Here is a 17,552-nt window from a genome sequence, read left to right on the forward strand (position 1 = left end):
AATTCTATCCTTTCTGGTCTTGCCCTTGATACCTCTTAGGAATTTCATCTCCGCTGCCTGTATTCTACTCTTCTCTCATTTTGTTGTTCACGATCCAGCTGCATAGGTTAGTATGGGTTCATAATAGGTTGAATATAATACTTTCTTACATTTCTTTGGGACATCTTGGTTCCGCAAAATATCCCTTACACTCTGGTAGAAGATGTTTGCTTGTTGTATTCTTTTCCTAATTTCCTCGGTTATCTTTCCATCTTCTGTGATCACACTTCCCAAGTACGTGAAACTTCTAACCACTTCCAGAATTTTATCTTTCAGTTTTATCTTTCCTCTTCCTTCCTTCCTTCCTTCCTTCCTTCCTTCCTTCCTTTCTTCTCCTTGTCATCACTATTGTTTTACTTTTCTCTGTGCTTACTTTCATCCCAAATTTTTCTATCTCTTGATCCCATACATCTACTTGTTTTTGCACTTCCGTTTCATCCTCACCCCATATCACTATATCATCTGCAAACAACATGGCTTTTGTTGTCTGTTTTTCCAATCTCTGTTTAATGTTCTTATGAATTTCATCCATGACTATGAAGAATAGTATGGGGGATAGTACACTTCCGTGTCAGAGACCAATTTCAACTTTAAACCATTTTGTTTTTCCTATACTAGTCTTCACACTACTAATACAATTTTTGTACATAGCTTTTATCATTTGCACTTCCACTCTGTTAACTTGTTTTTTCCTTAATGTGTTCCATACCAACTGTCTGGGCACACTCTCATAAGCTTTCTCAAATGTCAATAAATGTCATCACTATGTCTTTTCCAAACTCCCGTCTTTCCTCCATCATATGTTTTAATGTAAAGATCAGGTCAAACGTTGATCTGTCTTTCCTGATGCTGGAACAGTTACACCTAATTGTATGAATGGACGTACTACTGCTGTGTCTTTGAGCTTGTGGAGTGGATACTATGAGTTTGTTTTGTCAGTTTTAACCAGTCACTGATCGCACTCAAATTTCTCAGGATGGTAGTTTTTATCATTAGCGATTCATGCCAGTCGCTATGACAGAATGGAGTGTTAGCTGGCAGTAATTTTCAGAAAATGACCTAAACGTCTCTCAACAGGCATCGTATTGCTGCACAAAAATGCCAGACCACGTGCAGCCAACATCATGCGTGAGTTTTTCCAGTGCTTCTAGTCGGAGGTACTGGATCACACTCTCTACACTCCAGACCTGGCACCCGTTTATTTCCATCTTTCTGGATTGTTGAAGAAGTACTGACAATAATACTGATCATGTGTGGAGTGGAATGATGGAAGGTGCAACCTTACCAATTAGTAAACCAAACATTCAAAAGAAAAGCACAAACATCAAGAAGAAAACAAGCACAATACTTACCGAAAGGCAGTAGCATAAAATATGAAGCGTGGAAGGCAAAGCGAGAATTAAAAAGGCCAGGATCTTACATAACTTTGACAGGTTGCCAGGTAAATATTGCTAGCTACTAAATGACACACCAGATAAATTTGAAATGAAGAAAATTTACTAAGCAAATGTAATTTGAAAATGGTATAAAATAAGAACAATAAAAAATATATAATTCTTTTTCTGAAATTTAAAAATGCAATCAAGCTAGACGAGGAAAACAGTATTTTAAAATAAAGTAGAAATTAAGGAAAAATGAAGCTCACATAAACATAGGCTTCCGCCGAAATTAAGGTTTGAAAATTCATTAATAACTCATTACCTTACATATAGAAACATTAAAATTGGTTGCAACCGATATGCGGGCCCGCGATATAAAAACACTTTAAAACTGAAATTTGCTACACTACAAAATTCTAAGTTACAAGACGCACACAAGGACACACGAAAAAGAAGAAAATTCAGTGGCTCAAACCGGGAATAAACATTACACAAAAGAAACGAGCTAGATGAAAACACAATAAATAATAGTGCACATCAATCCGAACAAAATGAAGTATATTAAAGGAAATTTACAATTAACGGTGCACTCATAAAAAATAAGGAACACCGAAAACCAAACAGAAGCTACCCGTTACCGACGCGAAGCCAAGATCCCATAATAATCATCAAAGCCACCCAAAATATTAACGTATCATCAGATTAGATAAGAAGGGGTGACATGACGTAATAAAGACAAAAGCAAGGAACCCAAACAATGGGAGAAAAGATGACAACGAAAGAAAAGTCCCATTATAAACTTAATTTCGACCAGCAAATTTCAATTTTAAGATTTTAAGTTATTAAAATAATAATAATAATAATAATAATAATTATCATTTATCCAAGAGGTGATAGTGCCAGTTTACATTAGCCTTACTTAATTAAATCACCAGCGATTTACATACTTTAGAACAGAGGGGGCCGTGGAATGCGCTACGATGCGAATATGAGGTGTCATTAATTGAGGCCCGTAACAATGCGATAATCATTACGTACAGATAACCAGCCACGAAGGCAATAGGACAAAATTAGACAGCAATATCAACCAAACAGGACAACACTAAGGGAGAAAACACGCACCGAAATGAATTACCAAAAAATAAAAGTAATAATAATAATAATAATCGCCATCATAATGAATATCAAGAAACACAGTTGGCAAAAATGCACCCCGACAAAAACGTAAGATAAAATCACCTACACAAAATATCACCTCATAGATGCATAACTAGTGATCCTCGAGCTCCCTACATTACATTAAATTTTTTTTTTCAAATGCATTCACTTCAAATATATATCAGATTTTGCTTACAAGGTTAACCAATACCAAAATAGTCGTTTATAATGTTGCTCATGTCCAAGATGAAATTACTCACACTAGTGCCTGAACGACTGGGATCCCTTCAATAAATTATAATTTTCAGTACTTACTTGAGTTAAGGTATCCAAACTTACAAGACACTTAAAACATTTCATGCCGATAACGGTACTCACTGCACCAAGTTTACATGTTACATTAAGAACAAAAAAGGGTTGGAGCACACTGGATAACTTCAAAAAATAACACAGGGCCTAGCCCTCACATTACACTTTAACCCCCGGAGTCAAGCTCCATTATAATAGCTTTCCCTTTTCGCCAAGCCGTCTGCTTGGTAGGTTCATACAACACAGCCATCTTGGAGAGTAACGGGGAGCTGACTACTGCCGACTACTGAGCTCACACCGAGCTAGCCGAGAGGCAGTCCCATAATTCAATGCGTGCACCGCGAAAATGCGCAGAAGTTACAAATGATAATTCGGCGCACTACAGAGTTCAGTCAAATGCCTGACAATAATGGATAGATAACTTGAATTAAATTGGTCTGGTAACTTCCACAGTTATGAAACAGTTCCAACAATGACCGATAATACAGATAACGGCTGGATACACAAGTCGACATGACAGATGAATAAATAAATACTCTTAGATGCCTTGATGTAATAATTCAGTTATGTCCAGTAAATATTACTTCCCATTTTCACATTACAGTCCTCCCCTCCCGAAGCTAGAACACAGGGGAGGCGCAAGTCCAAAACAATGGATAGCATGCCAATGGTATAATTTCAATGTCCAAACAAATCTTCATACGTTGGATACAGGAAGAGAGACACCAAAAATTTTTTTTCAGGTTCAAATAACAAGGAATGGTCTTACTTGGTTGCAGGAATGTTGACCTTCACACAATACTAGCAGATTACATGTTGAGTGTGAGCAGAATGGGATGCAACGTGGCCAGCGTCTCATCACACACCACACAAGTTGACAGTACATTATTCAGCACATTGATCACACCAGTACCGAGCGCAGTAGGGAACCGTAGATATCACACACATTAGATCTTCAATCAGCAGATGCATGGGTGGTCGCGCGCGCAAATAACTGGAACACCACACACAGGAGCAGAAAGAGAGGGTCCAAGTGTACATAGCAGACCATAATAAACGGAAATGATTCAACCACAAATTTTAGGGACCACAAAATTTTTCCAACTAGGTTTCCAGGACACCTTAGTAATATTTCATTATGCTTCGAGGAGTTACACAAGTTCCACATGTCCAAATTTACCAGCGATAACAGTTCCAATTTTGCATCCGAGTTGAACACATAAGTAACACCGTTAACGTCATTATACCAGACTACACAGTTTGTATCAGCATTTGAAGAATTACCAAAATAACGAGGTTGTTTTACATTCTTTTGTTGGCTAGTAAGCAAACATACACAAATTTTTTGAATTACCAATTCATGAGTGATAGTATTACCCATCCAACCTTTGAATAAGACTTACATATTTAGAAAAGGGAAAATAACTCAACTGAAATATTCCAAGACTTTAATATACTAGTATCGAGACCAATCACGAGAGATCAGAAATGTAATTTTGAATATTTAAGGTGGCTCATGGAATCCAGTGGCAAGTTACAGCGGTTTTAGTCCCAGCTAGTTAAGTAAAATTCAATAGACACAACAATTTGATAGGTCGAAGACCATTATAGTTTACACATTCTTTTACATGTAATACTAGCATACTTCCACACATTACATAATTCTACAGGACAGTGCATATACCAGAAAGATCGTTAAGACCAAGAGCAGGAAAGATAAATGACCAGGGTGTACAGGGAGGTAACAGAGCAAAAAGATATTACTAAATGGAGGCAGCAGAGCACATAGCCTACTGACAAACCATGTACAGAAAACAGGTAGCCCAGAACATGAAGATTAGGAAAACAGGAGACGAAGAGGCAGAAAATTTTACATTAAACACAACCATCCGCAACCGTAACGTAGCAATCACACAGATAATCGACCCAGAATAAGGAGCAAGCAATGGCAATAACTGGAGACTTCGTCGACAATATAATAGGTGGAGGGGTGTACACAATGTGTGTCCGCAAGAGATCACCACACAACCATTACTGAGGCCAACAACCACATGACAGACAACAATTACAGTCAGGACGATAGAGAACAACTGAACAAACATGAAAATGACATTACATCAAGCAGAACCAGCTCAACGCAGCATAACAAGGGCCAAAATTCAGGGAAAGTTACCTCTCCATATAAATAATCTTTGAGTATACTGAGCACAGGTGTATTATCACAACCATCAAGTGTTCAGAAGAACCTCTGGATAACCCAGGACTAATAATATGGTGGCAAAACAACGGTCCACCCTGTGTGATTAGGCCAATCACCACAGACACCCTACCAGCCAGTCGGAATACACGGGATATAATAAAATATAAACGATGAAGAAGTGATAGGTTACACGATGATAAAGCGCATAAGTTGATGGAGAAGAACCTTCAGTCAATCAGTTGGGTCCCATACCCCAACGACGGACAAGGAATTTTAGCGACAGTGCCGGATTTATCCCAAATGATCCCATACTCATTGGAATAGAACCCAGAACAGTCAGATGACAACCAGGCAACAATATAGAGTTGCAAAAACATGCAGGGTAGAGCCAGAAGCAACTGAGTTACAAGGGGTTACCTTACTAAACCAGATGAGGAACTACGGAAGGCACCAACAAAGGAATACCTTATGTAAATAAGATAAAACGGAAGACGTTACACAGTGACAAGCACCAGATGCAAGGAAAATTCCTCGTACACAAATTTTTCACAATAACAGCAGATCACATACAGCATCTGATCCACGGATACAAATCAAAAGCGACATAAGCTCTCATACCACTAGACATCAAATGAAGACATGATCAGGACAGTGTACATTCACAAAATGACAAGATTTACCAATTACACTCCCATAACCCACAGAAAATGAACAGGAAGGAAGATTTAACACAGAAGGTTAATTTCAGAACAGATTCCACCATAATTAGATAAAGAACGCCACCAGTAACAACACAACAATTGCAAAACTCACAACCAAAATCCCAACATGAAGACACAGTAAAAACGAAGGGTCGTTTAAGCGATAACCCAGCTGTACTCCACACCAGAACTCAGAAATGAACCCACACAACTGCCATGAAGTACCAGTAACAACACATGGGTAAAGCGACAAGAGATAAGGATGACCAAGAATCAACACATGCAGCAACCAACTAGGACTAGCAATGAAAAATCAGGAAGAATGAAAATTCACTCAAGCACATGGCCAAAACTGAAATCATTAACCAGCACCAGAAGATCACACACATGCGTGACACTAGTCACACATAATCAGCAGCAGAGAATGAAACCTAGAGCAAGAGTTTAGTACACAGACACCTGACAGAAAATATGCAAGGGGAAGAAGCTAATACACAATGACTACAATTAACCAGGTCAAATAAACCACAGATTTACAAAGAAATTAAGACCACACCTCATTACAACAAGACCACATGAGTGAGGTACATGCACACAGCAGAAGAAGGTGACTAAAAGGTGATGAGTAGTACCAAAAGGACTAAGACATGAATAACATCAGGTACAGAAATTAATCACTCTACAACAGAACTGACAGAGCTACCTGACATGGACACATCAAATTAAAAGATAATACCATCTCAGATGAACCATACAGACGTAGCCTATCACCGTTCAATCAGGAAAAGCTTTTCAGAGTATATGACAATAAGAAGACTGCCCAAGGTTACACAAATAGCATTAAACACAACAGTTCCAAGTGAGATTCCCATCAATACACCATAATCACATGACATAATCATCAACGAGTTCAATACAGACCTACAACAACACCATATCAAGAACGGGAACATGCACAAGACCACATAAGGTAAAATAGGAAGAAATCCCACAGCACATGACCCAGATATGAACCAATATAGGCCTACATAAGCAAGAATCACCAACACATGAGAACTCACCACATTAAATAAACTCAGAATAATAACACATGACACATCGTAACCTGGACAAGGCAGAACAGTAAAAATAAAGGTGGAAGGAGAGAGTCACCATGGGTCAAGATTGTAAATCAATTTCACATGTTCAGGCCAAACAGCGAGGTGGGTACACAGTCACTGGAAGAGAAAATGCAATTACAATACAAATTGTAACACTCCATCTGGACCAGGAATGAAGCTGGAATAAAAACATAATTTAGAGATTAAACCAGGGTTACAACAGCAGTTTCAAAACCCAACACAAATTAATCCAAGTAAATCCCACCAAGGACAGGCACAGCAATTTCAGCAAGACCTATAGTATACCAAGAAGCTACAGATAACAAGCTCAAAGAACATCACATCATTAAGGTAAAATGTGGAAGAAACTTTCAATTATTTAAATCAGAAAGCAGATTAAGTGAATATTTCAAATTAATTATTAATAAAAGTGAGAATGGTCTTCAACTTACCCCTACATGGCAGGTATAGAATAAGCAGACCCCAAAAACACAACAGGATTCCATGACCACGGAACATGGTAAACAAAACAAGCAGCAAGTGCATAGATACAGAGCCACGCCATACTCCAAGGCCAAGAAAGCAGCGACAAGCAAGTCTCGATCAAACATGAAACACATATTAAGCACAATTACTTGGATCCATTTCAGTTTTACAATTTTTAAGTTTAAAAGGTTGGTCTCCTTTGGCAGCCAGCAACACTGACCCGGGCAACTTATCAAGTTGTTAGAATAACAATAACAATAGCAACCACAGCGAATTGCTACCACTCACTACTGCAACCTTACCAATTAGTAAACCAAACATTCAAAAGAAAAGCACAAACATCAAGAAGAAAACAAGCACAATACTTACCGAAAGGCAGTAGCATAAAATATGAAGCGTGGAAGGCAAAGCGAGAATTAAAAAGGCCAGGATCTTACATAACTTTGACAGGTTGCCAGGTAAATATTGCTAGCTACTAAATGACACACCAGATAAATTTGAAATGAAGAAAATTTACTAAGCAAATGTAATTTGAAAATGGTATAAAATAAGAACAATAAAAAATATATAATTCTTTTTCTGAAATTTAAAAATGCAATCAAGCTAGACGAGGAAAACAGTATTTTAAAATAAAGTAGAAATTAAGGAAAAATGAAGCTCACATAAACATAGGCTTCCGCCGAAATTAAGGTTTGAAAATTCATTAATAACTCATTACCTTACATATAGAAACATTAAAATTGGTTGCAACCGATATGCGGGCCCGCGATATAAAAACACTTTAAAACTGAAATTTGCTACACTACAAAATTCTAAGTTACAAGACGCACACAAGGACACACGAAAAAGAAGAAAATTCAGTGGCTCAAACCGGGAATAAACATTACACAAAAGAAACGAGCTAGATGAAAACACAATAAATAATAGTGCACATCAATCCGAACAAAATGAAGTATATTAAAGGAAATTTACAATTAACGGTGCACTCATAAAAAATAAGGAACACCGAAAACCAAACAGAAGCTACCCGTTACCGACGCGAAGCCAAGATCCCATAATAATCATCAAAGCCACCCAAAATATTAACGTATCATCAGATTAGATAAGAAGGGGTAGAGGTGGGGACGGAGCGAGTAATACCGATGAGTAATCCGGTTGTAGCGGTAGAGCGCATCACCGATCCCCTCCGCTTACAACTGCGAGTACTCGCGGAGGACCTGAGCACAGTGTAGCGCACAACACACGTACGAAAGTACCTGTATTCAATCTGTGTTGTTTCGAATGTACGTATATATTTCCTACGCTTGTTATGTTTTATAGATAATGTAAAGCCTGTTAGATTATATTTGTGGTGGTTTTTATTTGTTTTGCTAGTTGTTTTACGTCGCACCGACACAGATAGGTCTTATGACGACGATGGGACAGGAAAGGGCTAGGAGTGGGAAGGAAGCGCCCGTGGCCTCAATTAAGGTACGGCCCCAGCATTTGCCTGGTGTGAAAATGGGAAACCACGGAAAACCATTTTCAGGGCTGCCGACAGTGGGGTTCGAACCTATTATCTCCCGAATACTGGATACTATTTGTGGTGTTAGTGTGATATTTAAACATATTCGTAGATAGTAGTTATATTTTTAGAACATTTAAAGGAATTTAAAGAAATTTTTACAGAAAGTTGTTCCACAATGGCCACGAAAACCGTCGGATGCCTGGCAGTTTTTTGACATCACTGACAATAGCAAACACGCAAAATGCAAATTTTGTGGCCGCACACACGCGACGGGTGGTGGCACATCTAATATAATATAATATAATATAATATAATATAATATAATATAATATAATATAATATAATATAATATAATATAATATAATATAATATAATATAATATAATAACTGTATTTATAGAAGCATTCTACTGACAGCTGTTTGGCATTGGGACGTGTAGTAGTATGTTGTCAGATATGTTTTGTAATCACATTTGCAAAGAAGGACATTCCAGTCAACGTTCATTTACGTAATTACTTTTGTCATCCTGTAGATGAAATTATATCAGTGTTTTTCATTATATTCTGATAAGATTCTTTATATTCAGGTTATTCTTCTCATTAACAGTGTAACGTATCACATGAACTTACGAAATAATTGGTAATACATTACTTTTCTGTTAACTTCCAATCCCCTTGTATACAAACCCTTTCGGTAGGTATGCGCCATACTTTGTTTCACTATTCGCATGAGTTAACTATACCAGTAACTAACATTTATTCCACATACTACCTCCTACTCCCTAGCAGTTACGTATATAACAATTATAGTGAATATATGTGCAGTTATTTACAGTTGTTACGTTGTGAGAGAAGGGTATTAATAGAGGGATGTAATACCTTCGCAGTGCATACCTATAACGTGTTTAAACGTCCCGCGTCAGGACATGTACTCGGTAGTTCACTCGGTACTACCGGGTGATGACGTCAAACAACTGCTCCGCTCCGCTCCGCTCCGTCCCCAGCTCTAAGAAGGGGTGACATGACGTAATAAAGACAAAAGCAAGGAACCCAAACAATGGGAGAAAAGATAATAAGACAACGAAAGAAAAGTCCCATTATAAACTTAATTTCGACCAGCAAATTTCAATTTTAAGATTTTAAGTTATTAAAATAATAATAATAATAATTATTATTATTATCATTTATCCAAGAGGTGATAGTGCCAGTTTACATTAGCCTTACTTAATTAAATCACCAGCGATTTACATACTTTAGAACAGAGGGGGCCGTGGAATGCGCTACGATGCGAATATGAGGTGTCATTAATTGAGGCCCGTAACAATGCGATAATCATTACGTACAGATAACCAGCCACGAAGGCAATAGGACAAAATTAGACAGCAATATCAACCAAACAGGACAACACTAAGGGAGAAAACACGCACCGAAATGAATTACCAAAAAATAAAAGTAATAATAATAATAATAATAATCGCCATCATAATGAATATCAAGAAACACAGTTGGCAAAAATGCACCCCGACAAAAACGTAAGATAAAATCACCTACACAAAATATCACCTCATAGATGCATAACTAGCGATCCTCGAGCTCCCTACATTACATTAAATTTTTTTTTTCAAATGCATTCACTTCAAATATATATCAGATTTTGCTTACAAGGTTAACCAATACCAAAATAGTCGTTTATAATGTTGCTCATGTCCAAGATGAAATTACTCACACTAGTGCCTGAACGACTGGGATCCCTTCAATAAATTATAATTTTCAGTACTTACTTGAGTTAAGGTATCCAAACTTACAAGACACTTAAAACATTTCATGCCGATAACGGTACTCACTGCACCAAGTTTACATGTTACATTAAGAACAAAAAAGGGTTGGAGCACACTGGATAACTTCAAAAAATAACACAGGGCCTAGCCCTCACATTACACTTTAACCCCCGGAGTCAAGCTCCATTATAATAGCTTTCCCTTTTCGCCAAGCCGTCTGCTTGGTAGGTTCATACAACACAGCCATCTTGGAGAGTAACGGGGAGCTGACTACTGCCGACTACTGAGCTCACACCGAGCTAGCCGAGAGGCAGTCCCATAATTCAATGCGTGCACCGCGAAAATGCGCAGAAGTTACAAATGATAATTCGGCGCACTACAGAGTTCAGTCAAATGCCTGACAATAATGGATAGATAACTTGAATTAAATTGGTCTGGTAACTTCCACAGTTAGGAAACAGTTCCAACAATGACCGATAATACAGATAACGGCTGGATACACAAGTCGACATGACAGATGAATAAATAAATACTCTTAGATGCCTTGATGTAATAATTCAGTTATGTCCAGTAAATATTACTTCCCATTTTCACATTACAGAAGGAATGCCAGTACTGAAGGAGTTCCATGTTCCCTGATCTGCAAGCATCAGTACTGGGAATACTGAAGGTTATACTGACCCTGTGAGTGTGCTTATCATTATTTCTGTCAGTACAATGGAGCAGTAATGGATAATGCATGTGTTTTCCAAGGCTAAGTAGGGGTGCTTGTGGAACTGCCAGGTGATCACAAGTTATTACAACAGTTTGCCGAACTGTACATAACGCTGCCAGAATTGTGGGATGCTTCCAACCCAGAATACATGAACACAAATAAATGGAAAAGGGCACTTGATAAGCTGTTAGTTGTATACTCCAAGTTGAAAGCAAATGCAACCCGTAAAGATGTGAGAAAAGTTTTTTATTCCTTGCGTTCAAATTACTGTAAAGAATTAAAGAAGACACTTGAGTCAAAACACTCAGGAATTGGGACAGATGATATATACCAACCATCATCGTGGGTGTTTTATGTACTTCAGTTCTTGAATAAAGCAGAAGATCCTGTTATGTTCAACATGCAAGAGGATTCACAGGAGGTTAGTACAGTGTTATTCATACTACATGAAATATCGGCACACCATTTAATTTCGTTAATGGGTATATGTTCCAAACTGACCCATGTTAAAGTCCAAGTGTTTTCAGCAGGTATGAAACAAATGTTTGCAAATCTCTGTAACTTGAATATTGACTACATGTCACAACATTGTTTAAAGCTGTATTACAGCAGAGAACCTGAAGCAAAAATTGGAGTGGCTGTCATACTTAGAAAAGAAATCCAAGAATATGTGGAATATACAAAATGCATCAGCGATAGGAAGATGGTGATGAGAATCCAGTTTGAAAATGGCATGAAAGATCTATTTCAGTTGTAAGCCCCACAAACGGGTTGCATAGATGAACATCTAGAGGACTTCTTAGAGGAAGTGGAGAGACAGATAGAAGATAAGGAAGTGCTATTGATGGGAGATCTAAGTGCACGAGTTGGAATGGAAAGACAAGGAAAGGAAGATGTTGTAGGGCCCTTTGGATATGGAAATGTAAATCCAGAAGGTGAGTTGTTGGTGGATTTTTGGATGAGGAACCAAATAATTGTTGGAAACACCTGGTTTTGGAAGAAGAACAGTCAGAAGATTACAAGCTATGGTTGGGGAGACAGATGAACAAAGACCATGATTGATTATATTTAATCATAGAGAAAGAACACTGGAAGAACCTTTTAGATGTTACAGCCATGCCTGAAGAAGCCTTGTGGTGGAGATCATAGAATTGTGATAGGAAAACTGAAAGTGGGAAGGATTGAAAAACCCCCATTAAGAAGAGAGAAAAGAATTAACGTATGGAAGTTGAAGAAGAAAAACATACAAGAAGAATTTCAAAGGGAAATAATACCTTTGGTACCCAAGATGGAGGTGGGTAATGTTGAAGATGAATGGAAAAGATTTAAGGAAGCACTGGTTGGATGTGCAGAAAAGGTATGTGGTAGAACATCAGGAAATGTGAAAGACAAAGAGACGCATTGGTGGAATGATAGGGTAAAGATTAAGTGAAAGAAAAGAAAATGGCATAGAAAGCAGAAATTGAGAGATGATGTGCAGGGCAGCAAGAAATTACTGTTTAGTATCTTAAGAAACAAAAAGAGAGATCAAGTAGACACCAGATTTGTGAAGGATGGAAGCAGCATAATATTATCAAAGCCAGAAGAAATAAGAAATAGATGGAAAGAGTATTTTCAGTTGCTGAACATAAGAACTGATGACAGTCATTCAATAGACAACTAGGAAAGGCAATTAGTTGATGAAGAAATGGATAAAGAAATTACAATGAATGAAATTGAAATGGCAGTAAGAAAGATGAAGAATGTAAAAAACTGCTGGAATAGATGAAATTTCAGTGGAGATGATAAAGGCAGCTGGAGCTGTAGGTCTGCACTGGACATATCAGGTTCTTAGGAATGTCTGGGAGAATAAGGATGTCCCTGAGGATTGGCAAAAAGGAATAATCATCCCAATTTTCAAGAAAGGCAATAAGAAAGTTTTGAAGAACTACAGGGGAATTACTCTAATATCCCATGTTACTAAGATAATGGAGAGGATACTGGAAAGTGGAATAAGGTTGGGGGTTGAGAATCAGATACAGGAAAATCAGTTTGGTTTCAGAAGTGGAAGGTCAACAATAGAGCTCATTTTCATTATGAGACAACTAATGGAAAAGCAGTGGGAGTATGGAAATGATATGGTGATGACATTCATTGACATTGAAAAGGTATATGACAGTGTCCCCACGACTGAAGTTTGGGACAGTCCGGTGCAAAAAGGAATTGGACAGGGATTAATAAAAATGATCGTGGAAATGTACAAACACAAGTTGCTTCAAAATAACTAGTGGGCTATGACAGGGAAGTGTTCTATCACCAATCCTATTTACAGTAGTAATGGATGACATCATGAGAACAGCAAAAGCAGCATATGGAGGAAGAGAAATTAACATGTTGTTATTTGCAGATGATATTGTGATTTGGGAAGATGACAGGAAGGTTCAAGAACAGTTGGATGTGGTGAATGGGGAGATCAAAGAATGTGGATTGAAAATAAGTGTAGAAAAGAGTAAAACTCTTGTTATGACTAGAGGGGAGAAAGAAGGGAAAAGTCAGATTAGACTTGCAGACAAGCCCCTGGAAGTAGTGGAAACATTCAAATACCTGGGTAGTGAATTAATGGAGAAGAGTAGAAGAGACAAAATAAGGAATGAGAAAATCCGGGAAGAAACTGGGGTGGAAAAATTGAATGATAGAATAGAGAAGAGCCGACTAAGATGGTTTGGGCACATAAAGCGAATGAGTGACAAAAGAATGCCAATAAAGGTGATGGAAATGCAAGGTAGGAGAGGCCGTGGACGACCATGATTGAGATGGAAGGATACAATCCAACGCAGTATTATGGAAAGAAACCTGGACTGGGACTCGGTGTTGGAAGTACCGAAGAAAGTGGAGAGGAACCATATTTGCCCTTACCTGGCTACAGCTGGATAAAGGGAAATGATCACGATGATGAGTACCTACTTTACAAAGGAAATTTAATTTGTCCTCCTATTCAGTACGTAAATATCTCCATGGATGGATATGTGACCGCCAATAAGGAATGATTTTAATATTGTAATATCTCATGAGTAATGACTAGGTGGAACCAATATACCATACTAGTTTTTCAACTTATATACCGTAACATAATTGTCAGTACAGATCCGAAATGAAATTTATTTAATGTCTTATAGTCTTAGCATTTGTTAAGGTACCGTCAAGTGGGGTAATTCCGATAATTTTTTAAGTTTTTCGAATACGTTCCGCGTTATTTACGTAGTACTTACGAAATTAAATATATAAGATTAATGATTCTTTAGCTTTTATTTGACGTAACAAAGAATCGTAAGTAGTCGATAATATTGAAAAAATAAATAAAAATCGGTGATCGGTGTTACCCCACGGAGTGGGGTAATTCCGATCAGTCATTTATTTTTCTTGATTATCGGTATTTGACCGTCTTATGGGTAATACCGATCACATTTTTACTTTTTTTAAAAATATTTCTTAACATATAAACCTAAAACAATGCAAATAAACAATCATTAAATTACTAAAAATAATAAAATTGATAGAAATACACAGAAAATTAAAGTCTCTAAACACATTCATTTTCAAGCTATTTAGTAAAACTGTTCGAACCAATAGTAAAGAAGATATGGGATATTTTACTAATAGTAAACTAAAACATAATAAAATAGATAAGACATATTAAACAGATTATACACATAAAAATGTTACATTTAAGAAGCACTAATCACAATTTTTTACACAAGGACATAGTCGCCTTCTACTCCACATCAACATGTTCTATATCAAAGAAAAATAACACTCCTCGTTTGCAGGATGCTGGTATAAGTTTCCTCTCAATTTGTTCCTTTTCGATTTCCATTACATCGGAAAAGTCTGGAAATACAAAATATGTTGTGCCAGCCAGGATCCTCTTCCTCAGAAAATTTGCTTCGAGTGTGCCCGGACTAACTCTCACCAGCTGGCCAATGAAACACCGAATTCTCTTCTTCGCCGCAAATGCAACGAGAGACAACCCATCTTCCCCCTCTCTCTCATGAGAAGCTAGAGTTTCTGCGGTTGAGATGGCGTGACAGGTTTCGCTCACCTTAAAACTTGAATTGTCTCCTTCTGATGTTGATTCTTTTTCTGAAGTTACTTCAGTCTCTATACTTTCATCATCATCATCATCATCATCATCATCATCCTTGTCAGCTGCATTGGTGGTCAAATCTCTCACCACGATCCCTTTGCCGGGAGGAACAGTCAAGCGCTTCGCGCGGCAAACCAGTGCATTTGTACTTGCCTCTCCAACCCGGGCTCGCTCGAGATGTTGAACGAATGATGCAGTCCACGATCGTTCTCGATTGATGTCATCAGCACAGTCATCATGTGGAATCTGGCGTAGCACGTTTTCCGGACAGAAAGGAACAATACTTGTTTTTCTGAACCCAGAAATAACATTCTTTGCACAATTTATACCTCTTATTAAATGTCTCTTTTAGAAGTTTACGGAACTCTGATTTGTGCACCACTCCCCTATTCGTTTTCTTCCATTCATCCAGCACACTTCGCCAAGCCATCTTTAGGGGACGAAGGAAGGCAACATCAAGAAGCTGGCAAAGGTTGGTAGCATTCGGAGGCAATAGAACAAATTTGACGTCATGCTTTTCACTTAGCTTGATTACGTTAATTGAGAGATGGCTCGACGAGTTATCGCCCATCATGACCTTGGGCCCCTCTAATGTCTTTATATAAGGCAACATAATTTTTAAACCATGCCTCGAACATCGTAAGATCAAACCAGCCACTCATATTTCGGTTATAACCAGCATCGTTGATCCCTCCTTCTGTCCACGTGTCATACAGATGCTTACTTTTGTAGACAGTGAATGGTAGTAACACTGTCCCGTCTGCAGCCGCAGCCACCAAACACTGATACTCGTTTTCGACGAGTCTAAAATTCTCTCAGGATGTTTGACCCCACGTTTCACAACAACCTTCGAATTTCCCGGATCATCACAGAAATTTGTCTGATCATAATTTATAATATTTGACATAGGAACTCCCTCTAGTGTGTTTTGCAGGTTATGGAAATAGTCCATGATAATATCTCTTGTAACAGCTGCCCTGGATGGTTTGGTGTTCTCCCCAATCCTCACTGTGAGTTCCTGATTCCTCCTGAGAAAACCTCGAATCCATTCTAACCCGGGACGGTTATCTGCGAACCTTTTCTTTCTCGACCTTCCCAGCGTGGTTCAAGTAACCCTGGACGATGTTACGCATATCAGTATTTCTGAGCGGGAAACCCCACCTGGCACATAACAACAGCCCTTCAACGAGAGTTTTTTCATCCTCCCTGGTTAGGCTGTCGGTGCTCCCTCTGTTCTTCAATTTGTCGTTTAGTGTGGTACATGGTACAGCATACTGTTCAGATGCTCTCCGGATATTTTCCCTTGACGGACAGCTTTTACTGCCATAAGTGAATGTATACCTCTGCTTATGTCTGAGCTTTTCTCTGATTTCTTCCTTTAAACTTCTGTTTTCTTTCTCGAGGTAATCTGCAATTTGTTCCATGACCGCCAGTATCTCAGCTGAGTTCTGTTCGCACTCCGGACAGTTTTCTTCTGTTCGTTGACATGTTCCAACCTCGAAATAACTGTCGTGTCCTGGGTTCGTTGATAGGGTTTCCTGGTCATCTTCTTCTTCTGATTCAGTACACGGGTCATTATCTTCATCTTCTTCTTCCGTGCCGGAACCGGTGTCTTCTCCTGCATTCTCTAAGTGGATAGAGGTTATATCTACACCTTCCGACAGGTCCCAGTTCCTTCGCATATGTCCTCACCATGATCGGTTTTACCGTACAACAAGATAACTTCGTATATAAAAAGCCGTAACTTTAAAACAGTGTAACGTAGAAACTCGCGCAAAAGCTTTATATGATACCTAATAACAGGAGATAGGATTGCAGTATTAACTTACCCTCAGTGTATGGTATGTGACGTTCTGAAACTGAAGTTTCCAATGACAGCGAAAATTTAATAAATTTCTCACTTCTTAACAACTTCTCTCGGTGAATTGTAGACAAGAATGCATATATTCTTAGTGCGCAGTCAGATAGCCAATAATGTCCCCTTTGTTTATACATCATACACTATTGTTTTACGGTCGGTTACCCTTCCTGACGTCAAAGAACTGGGATTAAGAATCT

The sequence above is a fragment of the Anabrus simplex genome, chromosome 6, assembly GCF_040414725.1.
Source record: "Anabrus simplex isolate iqAnaSimp1 chromosome 6, ASM4041472v1, whole genome shotgun sequence".
NCBI lineage: Eukaryota > Metazoa > Arthropoda > Insecta > Orthoptera > Tettigoniidae > Anabrus > Anabrus simplex.